General features: G+C 46.6%; 1 long non-coding RNA gene across 1 annotated transcript in view; it reads right to left on the bottom strand.

The window, feature by feature from the left end:
* Positions 1 to 9,402: 9,402 nt before the first annotated feature.
* LOC140387228 (uncharacterized) overlaps positions 9,403 to 24,472 on the bottom strand; it is a 41,982-nt gene continuing 26,912 nt past the window's right edge. The window contains exon 3 of the long non-coding RNA XR_011933790.1: positions 9,403 to 9,438. This is a non-coding gene — a long non-coding RNA (uncharacterized lncRNA). The remainder of the gene's footprint in view (positions 9,439 to 24,472) is intronic.

Here is a 24,472-nt window from a genome sequence, read left to right as displayed (position 1 = left end):
CCCGGCAAGTGAATCATGATATTCTTGATTTCAGGAGAAGCCTGAGAAGTGTTTGCCAGTCGTATATTTGGCCAAAAATCATTGCGACTATTACGTTGTTGCACAATGGTGTCTTGGGCTCAGCCGTTATTCCGTATGTTGAAATTTGTGCAACATCGTCCCGCGGCTGCTTGTTGAACTCTACACCACCAGTAACTCTCTGGCAGTAATTATCAACTGTGAAGTCTTATTGAAATAAAAACAACAATTCGGGAGACTTCAATAGCTGACGTTTCGGCGCCGAACAGTCAAAGTTGTGATATCCGCCAATGCGATGGCCAACCAAACTTGTTGTCTCTGATCCACCAGCTTTGAACCAACGTGTGCAATTACCGTTCTCTGTTGCTTCTTGGTTTGCCGCTGTGTAGGAGAAAGGTAATGCATTGGAAAATGTGTTTACGATCTTCCAACTGAGTAATCATAATCTTATATTTAGCGTATTTTACATTTAGAACTAGATGTCAGATCAGAATATTTGATCACAACAGAATGTAATGCATAAAAACATGCATGGAAAATAGAAGCAGCAGGAGGTAATTAAGGCCTTCCAGCCTGCTCCGACATGCATTATGATCACGTGTGATCAATACCCTGGCCCGCATTCCCCAGATATACCTTGATACTTTTAACCCAATGAACTATATCTAAGTCCGCCTTGAAATTACACAATGTTTTTGCCTCAGCTACAGTTTGTGGTTGTGAGTTCCAAATATTGGCCATACTCTTGGTGAGGAAATTTCTCGCTCACCTAAGTTCTAAAACTACGACCCCTTGTTCGGCACTCCTCCACCAGAGGGGACATTCTTTCTCAACCAACCCATTCTAAAGTTGTTAAAATTCCACAAATTTCAGAGAGATTGTCTCTCACATTACTGAACTTCAGTGAATGTAATACTAACTGATTTACTCTCTCCTCATATGACATTTCCGTCACCCCATGAATCAGCCTGGTAAGCCTTCGCTTAACTTACTCAATATCAATAACATCCTCCCTCAGATATGGCCATCAACTCTGCACACAACACTCCAGGACTGGCCTCCCCAATACCTTTTACAATTCTACTGAAACATCTCTATTCCTTTTCTCATATCCTCTGGCGCTGAAGGCCAACATACCATTTTCTTTCTTTACTTAGTACTGTGCCTGCAGGCTTCCTTTAAACGATTGATGCACGAGGACATCGAATTCTCGCTGAGTCTCCAGCTCTCAATAAACACCCATTCAAATAATAATATACTTCCTATTTTAGCGACCGAAGAGGGTAACCTCACAGGTATCCATGTTATACTGCATCTGCGATTCATATGCCCACTTACTCAGCCTGTCGAAATACGGCTGAAGCATCTCTGCATGTTCTTCACAGTTCTCCCTCCCAACCAACCTTGTATTCTCTGCAAATTTAAAAATACTACAATTATTTCCTTCCTCCAAGCCATTCATGTATAATGTGAAAAGCTGGGGTAAAAGCACAGGTCCCTACTGTATCCCACGAATAACTGGCTGCGAATTGCGAAAATAAAATATTCCAATCTTTTGCTTCCTGCCTGCTAACCAACTTTCTGCCAATGTCAGGACACAATCTGCAATCCCAGGCACTTTAGATTCGCACAGTAAACTGCTTTGTTAGACCTTGTTGAAAGCCCTCCGAAAGTCAAATTAAGTGATATTCCCGGGTCTCTCTGAATAACTCTATTAGTTACATCTTCAAATAATTCCAATTGATTTTCCAAGCTGTATGTACGTTTCATAAATGCATACTAACTTTGATCTTTTTATACCATCCCTTTCCAAATGTTAATACTGAACTCTAGCAATTTTCCTAAAACCGACATTAGGCTCACTGGTCTATAGTTCCCCACGTTATAGCAATCTTCTTTTTTGAATAGCGCGGTTATATTAGCTGTACTCCAATCTGTAGGATACATTCCAGAGTCTAAATAATTGTGGAAAATAACGACCAATGGATCTATTATTTCCAGTGCTACTTCCTTTAATACGTTTGGATGAAGATCATCAGGCTTTCGAGATTTAGTAGACTCTTATCCCAGTAATTTCCTGAATACGATTTGTCTACGAATACTAATTTATTTCAGTTCCTCACTAAAACGTGTGTTTTTCCGGTCTGTTATTCATGTAAGAATTTAGATCCACAAACATTTATTTGCTCCTCGCTACGAAATCTACCGTGCCGCACTGTAAGGCGTCGACATTCGTTTTAATCAATCTTTTCCCCTTTACATACCTATAGAAACATTGACCATCAGTTTATATGTTCCCCGCTAGCTTACCTTTGTATTGCATTTTCCCCTCCTAAATTAATCCCTTGGCCTGTCTTTGTTGAACTTTATACTTTTTCCCAATCCTTAGGTTTATTGCCTTTTCTAGCTATCTTGTATGTCTCTTCTTTGAATCTATTAAGATCTCAACATTCCCTTATAAGCCACAATTTGGAAAGGTTCCCTTTCTACTCTTGCACCAATTAGAAATAAACAACTTTTGGCGTTCCCCTATACGTCTCTTTTATGCTGTCCACTGTCTTTTCTTTCAGTAGTGTTTCCCAATGCATCACAGCTTACTCATGACGCATACCATCGTAGTTAGCTTTAATGAGGTTTAGTACCGCAGACTTAGAAAGGTCTCTCTCACCATCCACCATGATAAGGAACTATATCATATTATAGTTACTCATCTCTAAATGTTTTTTCACAGCCAGCCTGCCAATTAAGTGATACTCATTGCACGCACCCTGTCCAAGATGGCCTGTTCTCGTGTTGGCTCCTCAATGTATGGCTACAGAAAACCATCCCGTACACACTCAAGTAATTCGTCCTTTGTTGTAATGCGACTAATTAGACTCGCCCAATCTATATGCAGATTAAAGTTAGCCAGAATCACAGATGGCATTTTAAAAGATGCATCATTATTGTTCTGTCAGATGCTATTTCAAACATTACAACTGCAGTTTGTTTGTATGGCTACCACCCCTCCCAATCTGTTGTGCCCTGTTGTGTATCATAACTCAACCCAAACAGATTCCACATCGTCTGTTCTAATAGCATTCCTCAACCAATATCTTATTTAATCATCAATGCAACTCCACCACATTTTCCTTACCGTCTGTCCATACTAAAAAACTGAATACCTGTCAATATTATGTGCCCACGCTTCGTAAGCCTTCGAGCTATATCTCTGTTAACCCAACCATATTATCCTCCTTTGCAACCACATCATCCATTTTATTTCGACTGCTCCGAGCATTCAGGTGCAAATTTTAAGATTAGTCCTTTTAACGTTCCTTACTGGTTCCATACTTATTTTCTTCTGTGCCATTACCTGTTACTGGCCATTTTGTTCTCACTATACGCATTCTACTTGTTGTTTCTTTGTCTTATTATTGATTTCCCCTGCTCAGTATCGTCATATAGGTTCCCACCCCCTGTACTTTCGATACTTTCCTGCCCACGTGTAATCATTTACTTTGTAATGGTCTCATCTTCCCCCCAGCCGGTCCCAATGGCTCAGCAATCTGGAGCCTTCCACGTTTCACCACGTCTTCAGCCAAATATTCTTCCGATATATTCTGTTATTCCTATGTTCACCAGCACGTGGCACTGGTAGTTATCCTGAAATAACGCCCTTTGAGCGGCACCTTCTCATGTTTCTTCCTAACTTCGCGTATTCTGCTTTCAGGACCTCATGATTTTTTATTATTTGCTGTTTGTACCACTATGTACCACGATCATTGGCTGTTCACCCTCATCCTCCAGTCTCCAAGTTTGGTTCCGTACCTATTCACATTTTCCGTTATTCAATTTTTAGCTATTGAGACAAAATCGGGAATATCAGTTGCTGACCGATTACCGCTTTCCTGTAACACCAGTGTTCATTTCTTTTTTCTCAACCAACCTGTTGCTTGAACACCAAAAAGGCTGTCGCTCGAATGTCGGGTGCTCCCTACCAATTAACAAAGAACAAGAACAAAGAAATGAACAGCACAGGAACAGGCCCTTTGGCCCTCCAAGCCCGTGCCGACCATGCTGCCCGACTAAACTACAATCTTCTACACTTCTTGGGTCGGTATCTCTCTATTCCCATCCTATTCATGTATTTGTCAAGATGCCCCTTAAATGTCACTATCGTCCCTGCTTCCACCACCTCCTCCGGTAGCGAGTTCCAGGCACCCACTACCGTCTGCGTAAAAAACTTGCCTCGTACATCTACTCTAAACCTTGCCCCTCGCACCTTAAACCTATGCCCCCTAGTAATTGACCCTTCTACCCTGGGGAAAAGCGTCTGACTACCCACTCTGTCTATGCCCCTCATGATTTTGTAGACCTCTATCAGGTCGCCCCTCAACCTCCGTCGTTCCAGTGAGAACAAACCGAGTTTATTCAACCGCTCCTCATAGCTAATGCCCTCCATACCAGGCAACATTCTGGTAAATCTCTGCTGCACCCTCTCTAAAGCCTCCACATCCTTCTGGTAGTGTGGCGACAAGAATTGAACACTATACTCCAAGTGTGGCCTAACTAAGGTTCTATACAGCTGCAACATGACTTGCCAATTCTTATACTCAATGCCCCGGACAATGAAGGCAAGCATGCCGTATGCCTTCTTGACTACCTTCTCCACCTGTGTTGCCCCTTTCAATGACCTGTGGACCTGTACTCCTAGATCTCTTTGACTTTCAATACTCTTGAGGGTTCTACCATTCACTATATATTCCCTACCTGCATTAGACCTTCCAAAATGCATTACCTCACATTTGTCCGGATTAAACTCCATCTGCCATCTCTCCGCCCAAGTCTCCAAACAATCTAAATCCTGCTGCATCCTCTGACAGTCCTCATCGCTATCCGCAATTCCACCAACCTTTGTGTCGTCTGCAAACTTACTAATCAGACCAGTTACATTTTCCTCCAAATCATTTATATATACTACAAAGAGCAAAGGTCCCAGCACTGATCCCTGTGGAACACCACTGGTCACAGCCCTCCAATTAGAAAAGCATTCCTCCATTTCTACTCACTGCCTTCTATGGCCTAGCCAGTTCTGTATCCACCTTTCCAGCTCACCCCTGATCCCGTGTGACTTCACCTTTTGTACTAGTCCACCATGAGGGACCTTGTCAAAGGCCTTACTAAAGTCCATATAGACAACATCTACTGCCCTACCTGCATCAATAATCTTAGTGACCTCCTCGAAAAACTATATCAAGTTAGTGAGACACGACCTCCCCTTCACAAAACCATGCTGCCTCTCACTAATATGTCCATTTGCTTCCAAATGGGAGTAGATCCTGTCTCGAAGAATTCTCTCCAGTAATTTCCCGACCACTGAAGTAAGGCTCACCGGCCTGTAGTTCCCTGGATTATCCTTGCTACCTTTCTTAAACAGAGGAACAAAATTGGCTCTTCTCCAGCCCTCCGGGACACCCCCTGAAGACAGTGAGGATCCAAAGATTTCAGTCAAGACCTCAGCAATTTCCTCTCCAGCCTCCTTCGGTATTCTGGGGTAGATTCCATCAGGCCCTGGGGAATTATCTACCTTAATATTTTTTAAGGCACCCAACACCTCGTCTTTTTGGATCTCAATGTGACCCAGGCTATCTGCACACCCTTCTCCAGACTCAACATCTACCATTTTCTTCTCTTTGGTGAATACTGATGCAAAGTATTCATTTAGTACCTCTCCCATTTCGTCTGGCTCCACACATAGATTCCCTTGCCTATCCTTCAGTGGGCCAACCCTTTCCCTGGCTACCCTCTTGCTTTTTATGTACGTGTAAAAAGCCTTGGGATTTTCCTTAACCCTATTTGCCAATGACTTTTCGTGACCCCTTCTAGCCCTCCTGACTCCTTGCTTAAGTTCCTTCCTACTTTCCTTATATTCCACGCAGGCTTCGGCTGTTCCCAGCCTTTTAGCCCTGACAAATGCCTCCTTTTTCTTTTTGACGAGGCCTACAATATCTCTCGTTATCCAAGGTTCGCGAAAATTGCCGTATTTATCCTTCTTCCTCACAGGAACATGCCGGTCCTGAATTCCTTTCAACTGACACTTGAAAGCCTCCCATATGTGAGATGTTGATTTGCCCTCAAACATCCGCCCCCAATCTATGTTCTTCAGTTCCCGCCTAATATTGTTATAAATAGCCTTCCCCCAATTTAGCACATTGATACTAGGACCACTCTTATCCTTGTCCACCAGTACATTAAAACTTACTGAATTGTGGTCACTGTTACCGAAATGCTCCCCTACTGAAACATCTACCACCTGGCCGGGCTCATTCCCCAATACCAGGTCCAGTACCGCCCCTTCCCTAGTTGGACTGTCTACATATTGATTTAAGAAGCCCTCCTGGATGCTCCTTACAAACTCCGCCCCGTCTAAGCCCCTGGCACTAAGTGAGTCCCAGTCAATATTGGGGAAGTTGAAGTCTCCCATCACCACAACCCTGTTGTTTTTACTCTTTTCCAAAATCTGTCTACCTATCTGCTCCTCTATCTCCTGCTGGCTGTTGGGAGGCCTGTAGTAAACCCCCAACATTGTGACTGCACCCTTCTTATTCCTGATCTCTACCCATATAGCCTCACTGCCCTCTGAGGTGTCCTCCCGCAGTACAGCTGTGATATTCCCCCGAACCAGTAGCGCAACTCCGGCTCCCCTTTTACATCCCCCCCTCTCAGTGACGGCCCCGAGCACCGCGTTCAATTTATCCTCCGCTCTCAGTAGACTGCCCCTCTTACTTCCGCTGCGCTCTGCTACCTCTAGGGGAGTGAACATAGTGATTTTCTTTCTTTTTAAATTTAGAATACCCAATTCATTTTTTCCAATTCAGGGGCACTTTCGCGCGGCCATTCCACCTACCCTCCACATCTTTTGGGTTGTGGGGGCGAAACCCACGCAAATACGGAGAGAATGTGTAAAGTCCACACGGACAGTGACCCAGAGCCGGGATCGAACCTGGCACCTTGGTGCCGTGAGGCCGCAGTGCTAGCCACTGCGCCGCCGCGCTGCCCTTATAATGAAACTAAAATACGTATAAAATACCTTTTACCATGGAACGGTTTCTTTGATCTTCGCAGTTGCATAATCGGGGCGTTTAGGATACAGGCACAACATCAGTGGAAAGTCACGCCAGTTACCCAAACAACGGCTAAGTGTGTTCGGCTTTAGCTTTACCCGAAGGGGGCTGAGCTGTGAGTGAGGAGACACGAAAGCGAATTTATGAAATAGGTGAAGACATCCCGGACCGCTGGCATGGTGGATGCACATACTCAGAGATCAGTGTGTGGAATATTCTGAATTCGTTTTGTGCTGACCCGTGGAGATAAATATTGGGAAATGTTGAAAATTAGGTGAAACATTTCGAAATCTATGGTTGTACGGATCAACCGCGGGGAATCATGGCGACCACTGCAGTTATGAAAACCTGATGTTGAGTTTGTTAGAGCAGGTAATTCCGTGCGCGATCAAGTATAAGGATGGACGCAAATGGGAGCCTGCCGAACGAGAGACAGTTTGCATTTTCAAAGTCTTTGTGAAATGTGGGATATTTTAAAACCAGGGGAAATACGCCCAAGCCCCAGTTCCCGTTTCGCCTTCCAGCACCCACCATCACACACACATACAAACAAACACATAGCAGCTTAAAACTTTTACTACTGACGCAAGCCGCAAAGGAGTAGAATAAGGTTGTGATTCTGAAATTTAAAAAACATTACTTGTTGGTCCTCTCATGGTAGCTTTTCTGGTAAAGATCAGGACATATTTTCTGTGCATCTGAGAGAGCTAACCGGTCGCCATATTAACAAACTGCATAGCAGATATGTAATAGTCCCCACTGCTAGTACCGCGAAAGCAACCTGAACAAGTTCCTCCAACAACGTTCAACAGCCATATCAACCGAAAGTAGCAAGGCAGATGCACATACATCAGAATTAAAATCTGGATTCATTTTTTTGTTTATGCCGGAAATTATACGTTGAACGTTAAGCTATGTGTTAGCTATATATTTGCATGTTAGGTGGATTGGCCATGCAAAATGTCCCCTGCGTGCCCGAATGGGTGCAGTTTAGCTGGATAACCATGCTAATATTCCGCTTGGGTCCAAAGATGCACAATTTCGGTGAGCTTACGGGAAACTGCGGGGGAAAGAGCCTAGAAAGGGTCGTCTTTCTCAGGGGCGGTGAAGACCTGATGTGCCGGATGGCCTCCTTCTGCACTGAAGAGATTATGTAGATTCGAGAGACCATTGAACGATATGAGCGGTCTACTTAGGCATTGAAACCAAGTATGCGATATGAGACAATATGTTATGATATAATAGTTGAGTAATAGCAGATATGAAAAACGTGTGGCTTAATAGTTTTCTGCCACAGTATGTCACAGTACATCTCATGCTCAGGGACATTTTCACTCAACAAGCAAACATCAAATACAGAAATTACCTTTTTCTTTTTCTTTTACAGCTTCCTCTGCGATGATGAAAAATGGTTCGGTAGATACCATATTGAGAAATATTCCAACAGATGTGGCATCAATCTCGGTAATTCCACACTTTCACCAACGTTTTTCCAGCGAATACCGAAACGGCTTGAAAACAAATGTTCTGTTGTTTAGTTCTCGTTCTCTACTTATACGTCTAATCTAATTTCGTATTTGATTTACAGTTAAATGACTTGCATTGACAGAACGTGCGCAATTAAAACAATAAAAAAGCAAGTAATTCATTTTGTGCCATAGATTCATCCTTCCATCCATCCATCCACCATGAATCCGTCCATCCATACATGGATCCGAAAAGCAGAGAGGAAACAAGCGATCCAGGAGTGTCCACCGAATTGGATTCACACAAACAAAAATAAATGTTCGGGTAGCACATGTCAAATGTAAGAAATATATCAACATCGTGTAAAGGAAGGTTGTTTCCTTGAAAACAAATCTTGTCAGGGTCTCCTTGATTTCTGCTGCGAAGATTTGGTCTGACAGTGAAGATATGTGTAACCAATGTCAAATCAAAGCAAACAAATCGCAATTTTTGGGTATATTTCCCCTTTTGTTCAGACAGGGCGGTAAATTACGTGCGAATGTATTAACTTATGAATATTCCATGATCTCTAGTAGTGGTCAGATCGGATGGAGTTGTTTATCAACATCCGATCTTGAGAATGCATTTTCCTTTCATAATAATGTCATCTATTTAATTACACAGGATACCAATTTATCTTCGTTCTGTTATGTACGTAAGATTTACAAGCAACATTTTTTTATTTTGCCATCAAATCTGCGCTTAACACAATGTATCCGCCTCCAAACGTAACTCTTTGGAGTTTAGAAGGGACGAGTATGACAATGCTAACCTGATTTTTTAAAGTCTTCTTGACACTTGGATAATTCTGGATCGTGATAACAAAGTGAAATATATATTTCTAGGCAGCATCTATTGGTACCTGTTTTACAGCCACTGAATCATAAACTTATGACAGAGGAGCACATTTTCCGACATGTCAGTTTCACGTTGGCTCTTTGTAGACCAACCATTCAATCAAATTCCACCTTTCTAAACCTGTAATGATGAAACTGTATACCGTATCCGCTTCTGAGGTTGTGCTGTGAAGCAACATCATCACAAGATCGTCCACACAATCTTCATTTCGTTCTTGCATAAAGCGTCAGTTTGCCATACCTGTCCTGTCCGATTAGTTGATACCAAAAATTACTGTGCCGACTTGAGACAAAGCTCCGATTACGCTGTACGATTCCCTTTTTTTACAATAAATTGAGAGAACACAATTTTTTTTCCCAATTAAGGAGCAATTTAGCTTGACCAATCCACCTACACTGCCAATCTTTGGGTAAAGGGGATGAAACCTACGCTAATACAGAGAGAATGTGCAAACAGCACACGGACAGTGACCTAGAGTCGGGATCGAACCTAGGACATATGCACCCGAAGGCAGCAAGACAAACCACTGTGCCACTGTGCTGCCCTGTGCTGTACAATTCTATCTACACACTGCTCATATACATTGTTCCAATGTGAACCAAATTAGCTTCTGCAATTAACCTGGACACCGAGTTGTTGTTTTCTGCCCTTAACCCATTTATTTGAATCAAATTTTTCACCATTCCCATCACACAATTTTCAATTGCTTTATATTGGTTTTTTTTAAATAAATTTAGCGTACCCAATTCTTCTTTTTCAATTGAGGGGCAATTTTGCGTGCGTGGCCAATCCACCTGCACTGCACATCTTTAGGTTGCGGGTTGAACTCCACCGCAAACACGGGGAGAATGTGCAAACTCCACAGGGACAGCGACCCAGAGCAAGGGATTGAATCGGGGACCGCTGCGCCGTGAGGCAGGAGTGCTACGCAACAAGAGTCAAATTTTAACCAACGTTCTTTATGCCCCTTTGTCGAGTGAGATTTTACGTCGGTGCTTATAATTTATTTGGTTCACATACAATAGCCGCTCCTTTGTGTCAATCAGAAAAAAAGAAACACATCTTTCAAGCATCATTTACTTTCTATTTTCCTTTAAATTGAAATAAAACTTCTCTCGGGATATAGAAACATGCGGCCGAACTCTGCATTTCAGAAACAAAGTGTCGACGCCGGGATGAAGACAATCATGTTCCAAGATAGCAAAATTGGTACTGTTCCCAGAGCAATTCATGAACAGTTATTGGGCAAGCACTGGTGCCAAACTACCGATTCCAATGAAAAACTGTACCAGATCCGCGGATTCGAGATTTACAATTGAAAGACAGACACGTTTCAGCCGCGTATAAGCACTCACCACATACAGGATCCATGTCACGAAGATGGGAGCAAGGAGAGCAGCATCCTGTTTCACAGACGTGGAACTGGAGACCGCACTGGAGACAGTGAGGGAGGGGCGGGCCACACTGTACCCCGGTGGGAGGGGGGGGGGGTCGATGATGATGCTATCAGCCGCCGTGCACCAGTCCTGGGGGCAGGTAGGAGACACCATGATCTCCATAGCAACCACCAGGACCGGCCAGCAGTTCGACAAGAAACTGGACGATGTTCTCAGTGCTGCCTGGCTAAGTCGCTGATGCTTACCACCAAACCAGACACCCGTAAGCCCATCCATTCCCCCTCCACAAAGAGGGCGACAAATAACCACACTGTACCACCTTCCAGCACGCATAGTGGCCACGAAAGCTACCAGCGAAACAACCCCTGTGCTGCTTGACTCGGATTTTTGAACACTGTCATTTTCTGTCTCCCACCCCAGGAGAAGACGTCTCACAACTGACTGGAGAGGGAAGAAATGGGCTGGGGACTGTGAGAAATGCAACCCCTCACTGCAGCTCAGCAGTGGGCATTGGACCTGATAGGAACAACGAGAACCAGAGGGCACAATCTCAGGTTAAAGGGACGATCCTTTAACACAGAGATGTAGAAGCATTTATTCAGGCAGAGCGTGGTGATTGGGTGGAACTGGTTGACGCAGGAGGCTGCGGAGGGCTGAGTGTTCTGAAGACAGAGATAGAGACGTTCTTGATTAATTAGGGGATCAGCGGTTGTGGACAAAAGGCAGGAGAATGGGGATGAGAAAAATATCAGCTATGATTCAACGGCGGAGCGGACTCGGTGGGCCGACTGGCCCAATTCTGCTCCTTTTTGTATGGCGTTATATTCCTTGCCTGTTCCTCCAAAATAGCCAGAAAGGTGGTGTTTGCAAACAATATATGAATAAGACGTTTAAATCAAAACGTATTTATTGTGCGCTACCAGAGTTGATTAGGTTCGCACACTTTACAGAGCAACAGATATTACACTAGTAATACTGAATTTTTACTGCAGTAATCAATATTCTATCGAACTAATAAACTACACTGTGACTTGACCTTGTGCTATATCTCTACACTCAATTCTGACTCTGCTCTCATCAGCTTCTCATAATATTCAGAGATGCTGACTTAGATGCAATGAAATAGTAACGCTATCCAGTGTTTGATTTAAAATAGTTCACATGTTAAACCTTTACTACGCTGGCACTATACATATCCTGACACATGGTTTAATGGTCTTATGGTGAGTCTGGGGAGAGGGCAGTCACCAAGGTGTAGGACACTAGCGGGCGAGCAAGTGAGACCCCGCTGATTTCTGCCTTCCCATGGCACAGGTGACAGCAGCCCCATGCCCAGCATCAACTCGTCCCCAGCCCCACACCACTACTACATAAATACCCACACCGTGCTTACCACTAGCACACCAACGCACACACCCACCACCGTCCCCACTAGGACCACCACCTCCAAAACAACCTTTCGAACCCACAGCACCCGCCACATTTGGGAAACGCTGATACAATCTGCAGACGTAGTCACAGAGTCAGGGATTGCATGAGATCTGTGGTCAGCCATCCGGCGAATGCAGGTGCAGCTGCAGGTGTCGAACAGGTGCAGGGGCAGGAGGCGATGCCAACAATGCATAGCATCCAGCCGAACACCAAACGTGTGGCATCTCTGGTTGGGGCCTTTGTGGCGAAGGTATCGACCATGAATCTGCATGTGCAATGCCTCGGACATTCTGTATGCGTAATGACCAAGGCCCAAGATTGGGCTGCTCACTCACAGGCAGCTATGTACCGTGTCCACCTGGGCATTTAAGCGGCGCTCCAGCGTGTGACCCACTCACTGCAGAAAATGAAATGAAATGAAATGAATGAGACGAAAATGAAAAATGAAATGAAAATCGCTTATTGTCACAAGTATGCTTCAAATGAAATTACTGTGAATAGCCACTAGTCGCCACATTCCGGCGCCTATTCGGGGAGGCTGTTACGGGAATTGAACCGTGCTGCTGGCCTGCCTAGGTCTGCTTTCAAAGCCAGCGATTTAGCCCTGTGCTAAACAGCCTCTAAACAGACACTGGCTAAGTGCGTCAGCGTCATTGGTCAGGCGCTGGCCACAACGCGACAGAGGTAGAGAGAGTTGGCACAGTCACTGGCTGATGTGGCACAGACCCAGAAAGTGGTGGTGCAGCCGCACCCTGATGTAGGTCCACTCGCTGTGCCCCATGGCCGCGAGGAACTAGACAATATTTGGGGCGGGCGCTGGACTTCAGGACTGGCACAACCAGCTGGCGTGGGTGCCTCAGTGGTATAGCTCTGCTCACAAACTCGTTGCATGGAGTAACCGAGGGACTCTCGGCACACCAAGGGAAGAGGTAGTGGTAGGGCACGTGCCAGTGACACCCGATGGGATTGGTGCTGGAACTCCACAGCATCTGGGACACACCTCTCCTGGCCTGGTCCAATCCGATACGCAAATCGCAAACAGGGTGGCACCATGACAACTGGGGTGTCCGAACAGCAGCCCGGCCCATCCAAGCGCAGTCGCAGAAGACGGCCACCAATGGTGATCACCTATCAGAGGGTAGGAATCGCAACCGGCTGCTTCCATTCTTGACCTCTCAGCTGGGGATGCACCCCGCTGTAGCATTTGGGCCGTACCAGAAATGTAAACACGAGATAATTTGGCAGACGTGCAGGCGGTTTTATATAGATGTGGGCTAGGGCACAACGCTGTTTGTGTATGTACACTTGCTCACATTAAACACCTCTGCAAAAGGCCACAACATGCCTCGTTGCTCTGTCGGAAGGTTGTGAGGGAAGGGGCAACCTGGGCTGCCCGCAAGGGGGCACTGGGGGAGGATATTTGTGTCGGGCTTCGTCTAGGCTATTCAGTTCAGCCAGGGATCACTGCTCCAGTATACATTGATTAACATAGAATTTACAGTGCAGAAAGAGGCCATTCGGCCCATCGAGACTGATCTTACCCAAGGTCAACACCTCCACCCGATTCCCATAACCCAGTAACCCCACCCAACACTAAGCGCAATTTTGGATACTAAGGGCAATTTAGCATTGCCAGTTCACCTAACCTGCACATCTTTGGACTGTGGGAGGAAACCGGAGCATCCAGAGGAATCCCACACACACACGGGGAGAACGTGCAAACTTCACACAGACAGTGACCCAAGCCGGAATCGAACTTGGGACCCTGGAGTTGTGAAGCAATTGTGCTACCCACAATGCTACCGTGCTGCCCATCCCATCCCATCACCACCCCACCTCTCCGCACCTCTACCCTCTTTCGCCACCTCAACCACCCAAGGGTTCGATGGGACCAGGCGATGGATTGGCCAGTCAACATTCAGTGTTCACCCTGCAGCAAGTGCTGCTGTGAGCAAGATCAAAAATTGTCAAAAGGAGTGGTGCAGCAGAGCTCATCACAGAGAGCCATGTCTCATCCTCCTCCATGACATGAAACGACCTGCTGGTACTGCCAACGCGAGGTCCGTATCAAGTAGTGCGGCAGGTAAGAATCATGGAGCCGGTTACAACAGGGCGATGGGTCGCATTGAGGGTGGTCATGTAAAAGGGTGGCGGGCGGAGCGAGGAGGGGGGTGGGGGGCGGTGTTGGAAGGGTGTACGAGTAGGATGTGATGTCTTTGCCAATGGCTGAACCGCAGCTTCATGATGCCAGAGAACCACTCGATCATGCCCCTAGTCGCCGCATGAGTGTCATTTTAGCCAGTCTCCGCGTCGGTCTGTGGCTTCAGGACAGGCGCAACCAGCAACGACGACAGCCGAAAAACCGTATCGTTCAATTGCAAATCTCTCCACCGGGGATTAACCCCGAAGCGGTCAGAAAACGTTGATTGTGCCAATATGAAGGTGTCGTGCACATTGCCCGGGTATTGGGCAACGACGTGCCTCGTATGTATCTGATGGTACAGTGTTCGGTTGTGAAGACCGGCCTGTCATGCGACGGTGTTCGAACAGTGAAATTCGTGCACTCGTGAACCCGGGACATCTCGGTGAAGATGGCGAACACCGCTTCCCGGGCATCCTGTCGGGCTTGGACCACAACTACTTTAATGCATTGTACCAAATGGGCATATAGGGTCTCCGTAATGAAACACAGCCACCTTCTTCGGGATAGGTCCTCCACTCGGTGCCAGGGTGGATCGTGTGGCGAAAATGTATAGAACGACTATCAACTAAACTGAGAGCGGATGTCCACCCCCATACTCCAGCGGTGCCAGCGGTGGCGCCATGATCTGGCAGATATGTCGCACTGTGCCCTTGCTGAGCCGGCGTCTTAGATGGTATGCCAGGTCTGGCAGACCCGAGAATGAAAAGCACTGCAGGTACACACAGGGCATAATCTTGCACGTCCTCCTCATCTGCCTGTTGGCCAGCCGGCTCTCCAACCTCAGCGGCGTTTCCTGTTCTTATTGTGCAGGACCCGCTGCTGCAGAGACTCCCTCAATCAACTCCACCTCGCAAAGCCTCTGTCAACTAGGACGAAAGCTGCCATTCTTGGTTGAATTCCGATGTTCATTGTCTGCAGGGGTGAAAGTCAGACATGATCGGAGCTGCGTCCAACCAGGTCCGCCGGGCTACATGGTGGTCCAGTCTGCACTGGAGTCCATCTCTACTCATGCAACCTCTCCCTCACCGTCCGCTCCATCACCACACCCACTCCCGACGATTTCCTCTGGCACTCTGCCCTTCGCGCTTCTAGCCCGGTCCGGGCCGTCACTGCAGGGCGCAAGGGCTATGGCACCCATGCATGCTGCCAGCGGTACCGGTGGCTGGCCGTACCTGCGCCGCCAGTACGCTCGAAGTCCCCGCCAGGCACCATCCATTACTCTGGATGTTACCCTTGGTTGTGCCGCGAACTGCCCCGACGGTGTGGTGGCCGCTTGTGGGGATGAGAGTTGGTGGGGTGGAGGTGGGGTATGTGACTGTGGGTGAAGGCACCCTTACCACTGGTGTCTTTCTGCACAAACACGGGCCACGGTGGGCTCTCAGTGGAGCTCACAGCAAGATGCCTGCCTTGCAAACTATGGCACCAGCTGTCCGTTTCTTTACGCTCCTGCCCCGGTGGGAAGTCACCCCGACGCCATGGGCGATCCACTGGTCACCAATTGTAGCCGCACCTTGCCGCTCCCCGCTTCCCCCCCCCCACCCCCCCCAACCCCCCCCCCCCCCCCCCTCGCCCGACAGACATCCACTCCCCAACGTGCCCTACCGGTAACACAACCTGCAATCCACTTTCTTGCCTCTACATGCTCTACCTTCCCTCACTCCCTCATCAGCCACGGCACATGTTTTTAAGTCTTTTCGTGCGTGTTCTCAGACGTTTCTATCTCCTGCATGATCGATGCACGAATGTCACTGTTCGAGGACCGTCGCAAGACAGGAAGAAGTTGGAAGAGTGAGTCGGCTGGATGGGAGTGGTCTTTGATTATGCTGCCCGCTTCCCCGAGGCAGCATGAGGTGTAGGTGACGCAGTCGTGTGAATATAGGGAGTATTGTAGTGGGCTAAGTGCGCAGCCTTGAGGGGCCGCGGTATTGAGTACTATTGTGGAGGGGGTCTTGTTGTTTACTCTTACTGATTGTAGTCTGTCGGTTAGAAAGTCGAAGATCCAGTTGCACAGTGAAGAGTTAATCCCAGGTTTTGGAGCTTTGATATGAGTTTGGCGGTATTATGGTGTTTATGGCGGAGCTGCAGTCAATGAATAGGAGTCTGATGTAGGAGACCCTCTTGCCAAGATGCTCTAAGGATAAGTGTGGGGCCAGGGAGATGGTGTATGTTGTGGAGTGGTTGCGGTGGTATGCAAATTGCGTTCTGGGAGTATGGGGGTGATACGCTTCATTACCAACCTCTCGCAGCACTTCATTATGATTGAAGGCAGGGCCACCGGACGGGAGTCATTAAGGCATGTTGCCTGCTTTTCCCTGGCACCGGTATGATGGTGCTTTTCTTGAAGTAGGTGTGGAACTCGGAGCGGAGTAGGGACAGGTTAAAGATGTCCGGAAACACATCTGCCAGCTGGTCTGCGCAGGCTCTTAGTGCACGATCAGTGATCACGTGCGGACCCGTCGCGTTCAAAGAGTTCACTTTCTGGAAAGCCGATCTGACTTCAGAAGCTGTGATGGTGGGTATGGGTGTGTTATGTGCTGTTGGGGCACTCGAAAGTGGATCGTTGGTTCCCTGCTCGGGTAGGGGTACGCTGCTGCCGCAGGTACTGCTCAGCTTTGCTTTATTGCCCGTTATGTTGTTTACGCCTTGGCACAACCGCCGAGCGTCTGAAACGCTAGTCTGTGACTGTCGCGTGGTCTGATATTCTGTCTTGGCATCTCGGATGGTTTTGGAGAGGTTGTATCTGGATTTCTTGTGTAGGTCAAGGTCGCTTGACTTGAACGCCTCAGACCTGTCGTTCAGTAGGGAGTTAACCTCGCGATTGAGCCGTGGCTTCATGTTGGGGAATGTACGTACTGCTTTCTTTGACACGCTGTCGTCCACGCATTTGCTGATGAAATCTGTGACGGTGGTGGCATACTCATTTAAGTTGGTCTCTGAGTTCTTAAATATGTCTCCAAGCAGTCACATCGGAGCTCTTCTGTTTCCAGTGAACAGCACTGCGTGATCTTCTTAGCTGGATTCCCCTGCTTGAGTTCCTGCTTTCATGCCGGGAGAATGGGCACTGTCTTATGGTATGATTTCTCAAAGTGCGGTCGGTAGAAGGAACGGTAGGCACCCTTGATTTTTGAGCAGCAGTGGTCAAGAGTGTTGTCGCCACCAGTGGGACACGAGATGTGCTGGTGGAACTTTGGCATTACACTGTTGCCGTTGGTCTTGTTGAAGTCCCGGCCACAATGAACAAGGCCTCCGGGTGTTTTGTTTCATAGTTATTTATAACTGTACACAGTTCGTCCAGCAGCTTCATCACTTCTGCTTGGGATGGGATGTAGACCGCTGTGATAATGGCTGAAGCGGACTCACGTGGAAGTTAGTATCGAAGGCATTTCACGGTCAGATATTCTAGGGCTGGAGAGCAGTAGGTCGCCAGGGTAGTTACATACAACCACCAGGAGGAGTTGATGAGGAGGCAAACTCCTCCACACTTTGCTTTGCGTGATGATGCAGTGCGGTCTGCTCGATGAATTGAGAAGCCTTCACGTTGTATGGCACAGTCCTGTGAGGCGGGGGTGAGCCATGTCTCTGTCAAACAGAGCACACAGCAGTCTCTTACTTCACTCTGAGAGGTAAGTCTGTCGTTAAGTTAATTCAGCATGTTTTCAATCGACTGTACGTTTGCCAGGAGTATGCTGGGGAGAGGAGTCTTGAAACAGCGTTGCTTGATTCTCACCTGCGGACCATCATTTTACCTCGCTTCCACGGTCGGCGGCGAGGGCTGGATGGTCCCGAGATCCCATGGGTGAAGTCTGACCTTGTGGAAGGTAGGGGGTTGCATCTGGAGGGGTGGGGGGGGGGCAGGGCGCTGGCGGGGACCAGGGCTCTGGTTACGTTTCCGAGTTTGCATTTGGCAGGATCTTGTGTGCTGACTAAGATAGAGGGGTTGCTCGCGGGGCATGTTTGCGATCCGGACGGGTCATAAGACCAAACGAACTAGGAGCAGGGGTACGTCACCTGGCCCCCTCCAGCCTGCTCCGCCATTCAATGAGATCATGGCTGATCTTTTTTGGCCCAAACACCATAACCCTGAATCCCTTTATTCCTCAAAAAACTATCTATCTTTTTCTTAAAAACATTCAATGAAGAAGCCTCAACTGCTTCACATGGTAAGGAATTCCATTTCGCAACCCTTTGGGTGAAGAAGTTTCTCCTAAGCTCAGTCCTAAATCCACTTCCCCTTATTTTGAGGCTATGTCCCTTAGTTCTACTTTCCCACGGCAGTGGAAACAACCTGCCTGCATCTATCCTATCTCTTCCCTTCATAATTGTATACGTGTCTATTAGATTCCCCCCCCCCCCCCCCCACCCCCAAAAGCATTCTAAATTCCAACGAGTCCTGGTCTACTCAACCTCCCCTCGTAATCCAACCCCTTCAGCTCTGGGATTAACCTAGTGAATCTCCTCTGCACACCCTCCAGCGCCATTACGTCCTTTCTCAGATAAGGAGACCAAAACTGAACACAATACTCCAGGTGTGGCCTCACTAACACGTTATACATTTGCAGCATAGTCTCCCTAGTCTTAAATTCCATCCCTCTGGCAATGAAGGACAAAGTTCCATTTGCCTTCTTAATCACCTGTTGCACCTGTAAACCAACTTTTTGCGACTCATGACTCATGCGCTAGCACACCCTGGTCTCTCTGCATAGCGGCATGTTTTAATATTTTATCATTTAAATAATAATCCATTTTGCTATTATTCCTACCAAAATGGATAACCTCACGTTTGTCAACATTGTATTCCATCTGCCAGACTCTAGCCCATTCACTTAACCTATCCAAATCCGTCTGCAGACTTCCGGTATCCTCTGCACATTTTGCTTTACCACTCATCTGAGTGTCGTCTGCACACTTGGACACATTGCACTTGGTCCCCAACACGAAATCACCTATGTAAATTGTGAACAATTGTGGGTCCAACACTGATCCCTGTGGGACACCACTAGCTACTGATTGCCACCCAGAGAAACACACATTAATCCCCACTCTTTGCTTTCTATTAATTAACCAATCATCTATCCCTGCTACAACTTTACCCATAATGCCATGCATCTTTATCTTATGAGACAATATTTTGTGTGACACCTCGTCAAACGCTTTCTGGAACTCCAGCTACACCACATCCATTGGCTCCCCGTTATCTACCGCATTGGTAATGCCCTCAAAAATTCCACTAAATTAGTTAGTCACGACCTGCCCTTTATGAACCCATGCTGCGTCTACACAATGGGACAATTTCCATCCAGACGCCTGGCTATTTCTTCCTTGATGATAGATTGCAGCATCTTCCCTACTACCGAAGTTAAGCTCACTGGCCTATAATTACCCGCTTTCTACCTACCTCCTTTTGTAAACAGTGTCGCCACGTTTGTCATTTCCAATCCACCGGGACCACTCCAGAGTCTAATGAATTTTGGTAAATTATCACTCGTGCATTTGCAATTTCCCTAGCGATCTCTTGTAGCATTCTGGGATGCATTACATCAGGGCCAGGAGACTTGTCTACCTTTCGCCCCATGAGATTGCGCATCGCTACTTCCTTACTGATAACAATCATCTCAATGTCCTCCGCAGTCACCCTGATTTTCATCAGTCACTGGCATGTTATTTGTGTCTTCCACTGTGAAGACCGACCCAAAAAACCTGTTCAGTTCCTCAGCCATTTCCTCATCTCCCATTATTAAATCTCCCTTATCATCCTCTAAAGGACCAATATTTACCTTAGCCACTCTTTTGTTTTATATGCTTGTAGAAACTTTTACTGCCTGTTTTTATATTCTGAGCAAGTTTACTCTCAGAATCTACCTTACTCTTCTTTATACGTTTTTTAGTCGCTTTCTATTGCCCCCTCAAGATTTCCCAGTATTCTAGTCTCCGATTTATCTTTGCCATTTTGTACGCTGTTTCCTTCAATTTGAAACTGTCCCTTATTTCCTTAGATATCCAGGGTTTATTTTCCCTCTTTCTACTGTCCTTCCTTTTTGTTGGTCTAAACCTTTGCTGAGCACTTTGAAAAATCGCTTGGAAGGTTCTCAACTGTTCCTCAACTGTTTCACCATAACGTCTTTGCTCCCAGTCTACCTTAGCTAACCCTCCTCTCATACCATTGTAATTTTCTTTGTTTAAGAACAAAACACTAGTGTTTGATTTTACCCTTTCACCCTCCATCTGTATTTTAAATTCCACCATATTATGATCGCTCCTTCCGAGAGGATCCTAACTATGAGATCATTAATCAGCCCTGTCTCATTACACGGGACCAGATTTAGGACCGCTTGTTCCCTCGTAGATTCAATTACATACTGTTCTAGGAAACGATCGCGGACATATTCTAGAAACTCCTCCTCAAGGCCGCCTTGACTGACCTGGTTAAACCAATCGACATATGCTGTACCATTTCTACATGCATCAGTTATTTATTTGTTTATTGACTGCCCCACCATAATGTTACTATTTGGTGGCCTATAGACTACTTCTATCAGTGAACTTTTTCGCCTTACTATTCCTGATTTCCACCCAAATGGATTCAACCTTATCCTCATAGCACCAATGTCATCCCTTACTATTGCCCAGATGTGATCCTTAAATAACAGAGCTACACCTTTATCATCCACTCTGTCCTTCCGTATAGTTTGATACCCTTGGATATTTAACTCCCAGTCGTGACCATCTTTTAACCATGTTTCAGTAATGGCCACTAAATCAAAGTCATGCACGATGATTTGCACCATCAACTCATTTACGTTATTCCGAATACCACGAGCATTCAGGTAAAGTACACTTCTGTTGGATTTTACACCTCTGTTTTGAATCTTAACACCTTGATCAGTAACCTCTCCTAAGTTATTTTTCTTCTTAACGTTTCTCTTAATTTTCCTTGTCACTGAACTCATATCTTCATGTAACAACCTGCCGTGTCGCTTTCCATTAATGCTTTTACTTCCCGTTTTATTCCTTTTAGTATTACTGGACCTATTCCCTGAGCTCGCCTCAGTCACTGTACCTTGTTCTGTCGCTCTTTTTGATTTTTGACTATGGCTTCTCTGCCTTACTCTTTCCCGCTTACTGCCTTTTGTTACTGCCCTTGTTTTACTACCTTCCGACTTCTTGCATCGTTTCGCATTCCCCTGTAACATTACTTTAAACACTCCCCAACCGCTCTAGCAAATAGCCCTGCTAAGACATAGAACATAGAAAATACAGCACAGAACAGGCCCTTCGGCCCACGATGTTGTGCCGAATCTTTGTCCTAGATTAATCATAGATTATCATTGAATTTACAGTGCAGAAGGAGGCCATTCGGCCCTTTGAGTCTGCACCGGCTCTTGGAAAGAGCACCCTACCCAAACTCAACAGCTCCACCCAACACCAAGGGCAATTTGGACATTAAGGGCAATTTATCATTGGCCAATTCACCTAACCCGCACATCTTTGGACATCAGTTCCAGTCCTGCCCAGCTGTAACCCGTCCGGTTTACACAGTTCCCACCTCCTCCAGATTTGGCCCGAAGGCCCCGGAATCTGAAAACATCATCCTGACACCATCCCTTCAGCCATGTATACATCCTATACATCATTTTATTTCTACTCTGAGTTGCGCGTGGCACCGGTAATAATCCTGAGATCACTACCTTCGAGGTGCGATGTCTTAACTTCCTTCCTAGCTGCTGTATTCTGCTTTTAGCACCTCATCCATTTTTTTGTCTATGTCGTTTGCACCGATGTGTACCACGACCATTAACTGTTCACCCTCCCACTCCAGCATGTCCTGTACCCGCTGCGAGACATCCTTGATCCTAGCACCAGGAAGGCAACATACCATCCTGGAGTCTCGTTTGCGGCCACAGAAACGCCTGCCTATTACCCTTACAATTGAATCCCCTATAACTATTGCACTGTCACACTAATCACCCCTCCCATCTGCAGCAGACCCAACCGTGGTGCCGCAAGTTTGGTTGTCGCTGTTTTCCCCTGAGATGCCATTCCCCTCAACAGTATCCAAAGCGGCATATCTGTTCTGCAGTGAAATGGCTATAGGAGATTCCTGCACTAACTGCCCTGCTCTCTCGCTCATTCCCTTCCTGCCTGTGGAGCCTGAGACTGCGGAGTGACCATCTCCCTATCCGTGATATCCACGATTCTCTCTGACTCGCGGATGCTCCACCGTGCCTCCAGCCTTTGCTCCAGCTCTGATACTCGAGCTTCCAGGAGCTCTAACTGGAGACACATCCTGCACACACGCTGACCCTGGGGACTGGAACTGTTCCCAGCTTGCCACATGGAGCAAGAGGAGCAGACCACGCGTTCGAGCTGTCCTGTCATGCATTTTTCCTTTAAATTAAACCTTTAATATTAAACTTGAGATGTTTTTGTATCATATTAAATCCAATCCCCGTTTACAATTTAATTAGATTTATACCTGGGTATTTATCTTGCTTGATCTTACAACAAACTTACTAGTTACTTAATTAGAACATAGAACATTACAGCGCAGTACAGGCCCTTCGGCCCTCGATTTTGCACCGACCTGTGCAACCACGCTAAAGCCCATCTACACTATTTCCTTATCGTCCATATGTCTATGCAATGACCATTTGAACGCCCTTAGTGTTTGAAATTGAAAAAGTTATTTAATTAAAATTGAAAAAGTTATTTAACTCAATTTTAAAATAGTAATTTAAATCAATCAAAAATAGTTATTTAAGTGAGATTTAAAATTTGAGAAATAGGAATTCAAATCAACTTAAAAATAGTAATTTGATTCAAATTAAAACTAGTAACGCCACAAATATTCAAATTCAGCCCAGTCTGCCATTCAGCCAATCAGGACACAGTCTCCTGTGACTTTTCCAATTTTCCAGCAATCCTACCTGCAGCGCAGTGTCCCGCGCACTGTCCCGCGCAGGTCCGCTCCTCTCTGCTGAGCCCTGAGCCTGGCGCTGCCTTTATCTTCTCCCCTGCAGCACTGTCCCGCGCAGGTCCGCTCCTCTCTGCTCCCGGAAGGCAAGTCCTGGCGTTCTGCGAGCACGGGAATACATTGCGGCGTTTTCGGGTCGTCGCGCGGGGTTTTGGTGGTCCTAGATCGCAGGCAGGAGCTTCCTGAGGCAGGTTGCGCTGGGTCCCGTGTTCTTTTCCCTCATTGGGTGCTCCTGAGTTCGGGTCTTGGAGCAGGCCGGTCGGGCCTCAATGTGGATTTTTTTCCCTCCATCTCATGGTCGCTGACCGTCCTCTTCAGATCGAGTTCGGCCTGGTTTTGTCGTCGGGGATCGGGTCGGGAGCTCCAGGGACTGGGCCGGGCGATCCGGGGGCTGACGTCAGTTGTTAGACCGGGTAGGGCGCTCCGAGATCATGGTTGGTTCCAAATCGAGGTCGGGGCTTTACTTCCTGTTTGGGCAAGATTTGTGGGTGGCATTTACTGTACGTGCGGAGTCGAACGCATTGACGCCACGATCGAGGCAGCGGAGCACGGCATTATGGCGTACGCCCAGCACCCGCCATGATTTTATTGCCACAACCGATTCTCCGTCCAATCGTGTTTTGCAGTACGCCGTTGGTTGTGCAAAATCCCACCATAACCTGTCTTTTCAAAGAGACTTTTGGGTTAGAACGTAACCTTATTTTTGGTACATGACTATGCATTACTCTTCTGCTTATAGCAACTAAAAATATACCCTCTGCTGATATTGCACAGTCCTTCGTTATTACGAATTCTTTCCGGATTTCTTGAGTATGGCTCTCGCAGAAACCAGTCATAAATCCTGAGACACAATTAACTTTTGCAAGAAAGTGGAAATTTATGAAAACTCCTCGAACGTAACTTTGCTGACGCTTGTTTTGTTCCAATGAGATCAGACATGACATACGAACTGACCAATGATCTTTCTTCAATACTTCACCAC

The sequence above is a fragment of the Scyliorhinus torazame genome, chromosome 12 (genome assembly GCF_047496885.1).
Source record: "Scyliorhinus torazame isolate Kashiwa2021f chromosome 12, sScyTor2.1, whole genome shotgun sequence".
NCBI lineage: Eukaryota > Metazoa > Chordata > Chondrichthyes > Carcharhiniformes > Scyliorhinidae > Scyliorhinus > Scyliorhinus torazame.
This window is presented reverse-complemented; position numbering and strand designations above follow the sequence as displayed.